Here is a 2,716-nt window from a genome sequence, read left to right on the forward strand (position 1 = left end):
CATCCGAATAGGAAAATATATTTGCAAGCAACGCCTCTGATAAGGGCCTAATATCCAAAATATACAAAGAACTCATATGACTCAATAACAACAAAAAAGCAAATGACCCAATCAAAAAATGGACAGAGGACCTGAACAGATACTTCTCCCTAGAGCACCTAGAAATGGCCAATAAATATTTGAAAAGATGCTCAACATCGCTAGCTTTTAGGGGAATGCAAATCAAAACCACGATGAGATACCATCTCACACCTGTTAGAATAGCTATTATCAACAGGACAAGTAATAACAATTTAGGAGAGTATGCAGAGAAAAGTGAACCCTCAGACACTGCTGGTGAGATTGCAAATTGGTAGAGCCACTATGGAAAACAATATGAAGTTTCCTCAAAAAACTAAGAATTGTTCTACCATATGATCCAGCAATCCCTCTACTGGGTATTTATCCCAAAGAATTGAGGACCTAGATCCAAAAAGAATTTTGCACACCAATGTTCATAGCAGCAGTATTCACAGTGGCCAGGACATGGAAGCAACCAATGTGTCCTACGATAGACGATTGGCTAAAGAAGTTGTGGTACATATATACGATGGAATATTGCTCAGCCATAAGAAGAGATGAAATACTGCCATTTGTGACAACATGTATGGACCTTGAGATAATCATGCTAAGCGAAATAAGCCAGATAGAAAAAGTTGAAAATCACATATCACTTATATGTGGGATATAAACCTAAAAGCAACAAAAGAACAGGATAAACAAATAGAGACTCATGGACATGGACTATAGAGTAGTGGTTACCAGAGGATAGGGGTGGGTGAGGAAGGGCGAGGTAGACGGGGTAAAGGGGTCAATATAGGGAGGTAAGTAGAGGGTGAAGTGGGTAAATGGGATAAATATATGGTAGCTGAAGGAAACTGGACTTTGACTGGTAAACACACAATAAAATATACAGATGTCAAATTATAATGTACACTTGAAAATTGTGTAATTGTATTAACCAATGTTGCCTCAATAAACTTAATTGAAAAAATAAATAAAATATAATACTCTCTGTATTGTACATCCAGTGGATACCGAGTGCAAATTACACACTGGCAGAGAAACATAAAGAGAGTCAGAGGAGTCATCCAACAATGTTTAATTTACATGTTAAAAAATAAAACAATCAACATAGACACATTTGATCAAAGTGGCAAAACACAATACAAGTTACAGATGGATCAACAGAGCCTGTGAGTTGAGCCCAGATTGGTGGTAACATACTTATATTTTATCATGACCAAATCTTCATGGACAGATATGAAATGAATTATTAAATTTAAGTATTCACCTTTGAAAAAGAAATCTTAGACATAAGAACAAATCAGAATTTGTGTTGAATCACATCTCATGGGTTGTAGTCTGCCCACATGAGAAAATTCAGTCTTAGGTATAGAATAAAACTGTGAAATAAAAAACAAAAATGGGACCGTAGAACTTTTAAAACTATGTTTTAAAATCTATCATGAAACTGCCAAAACAATAAAATAAACAGTTGAATGGCAAAGGCCAACAGAGCACTGGTAATATCAATTACTAATTTATAGAGCAAACTCTACATAAATTAGTTTGCTGTCTCTAGTACTCACTGTTTATTGCTATCTGGCTTTGATGCCACTCTATTCAAATGGGATATATCTAAATTTTACATGAAATTGAATGAAATTCAGAGATGAAAAACCACACAATAACAACTTTCATCCTGCTAGGACTAACCAATGACCCTCAACTTGAAATTCCAATTTTTATATTTCTATTTCTTGTGTACATGTTGAGTATAACTGGGAATCTGACCAACATAACCCTCACTTTAGTGGACTCCCACCTTAAAACACCCATGTACATTTTCCTACAGAATTTTGCCTTATTAGAAATTTCATTTACATCTGCTTGTATCCCTAGATATTTGTACAACATAGCAACAGGTGACAGGTCAATTACATATACTACTTGTATCATTTGAGCTATTTTTGTGGATGTCTTCGGAGTAACAGAATTTTTTCTCGTGGCTGCCATGTCCTATGACCGCTATGTGGCCATCTGCAAACCCCTGCATTATGTGACCATCACGAGCAGCAGAGTCTGCAAGAGGCTTGTCCTCTGTTGTTTGGAAGGCTGGCTTGTTGATCATATTCCCACTACTTCCTTTTTTTTTTTTTACCAATTTGAAATTCTGTGACTCAAATGGTCATTGATTATTTTTACTGCAAAGCATCTCCTGTCTTGAAGATTTCATGTTCAGACACATGGCTCATAGAAAAGCTGGTTATTGATTGTGCTGTGCTGACCTTCATTCTGATGCTTGTGTATGTTGTTCTGTCCTACATACACATCATCAAGACCATTCTAAAATTCCCTTCTTCTCAACAAAGGAAAAGGGCCTTTTCTACCTGTTCTTCTCACAACATTGTAGTTTCCATCACTAGGGAAGCTGTGTCTTCATCTCCATCAAGCCTTCAGCAAAGGAATCGGTGACTACTGATAAGAGTGTGACAGTGCTACTGACGTCCATCGCTCCTATGTTGAACCCATTCATTTACATTCTGAGAAACAAACAAGTGAGACAAGCCTTCTATGAGTTCTTTAAAAAAATTGCATTGGCCTCAAAGAAATAAGAAAATGTTCAGTACAGAAATCAAACATCAAGGTAAGCATGCGCCACAAAGCTGTAAAT

General features: G+C 36.5%; 1 pseudogene; it reads left to right on the top strand.

The window, feature by feature from the left end:
* Positions 1–1,714: 1,714 nt before the first annotated feature.
* Positions 1,715–2,716, top strand: part of LOC105308441 — a 2,334-nt pseudogene continuing 1,332 nt past the window's right edge.

Source organism: Pteropus vampyrus, unplaced genomic scaffold (assembly GCF_000151845.1).
Source record: "Pteropus vampyrus isolate Shadow unplaced genomic scaffold, Pvam_2.0 Scaffold577, whole genome shotgun sequence".
In the NCBI taxonomy this organism is placed as follows: domain Eukaryota; kingdom Metazoa; phylum Chordata; class Mammalia; order Chiroptera; family Pteropodidae; genus Pteropus; species Pteropus vampyrus.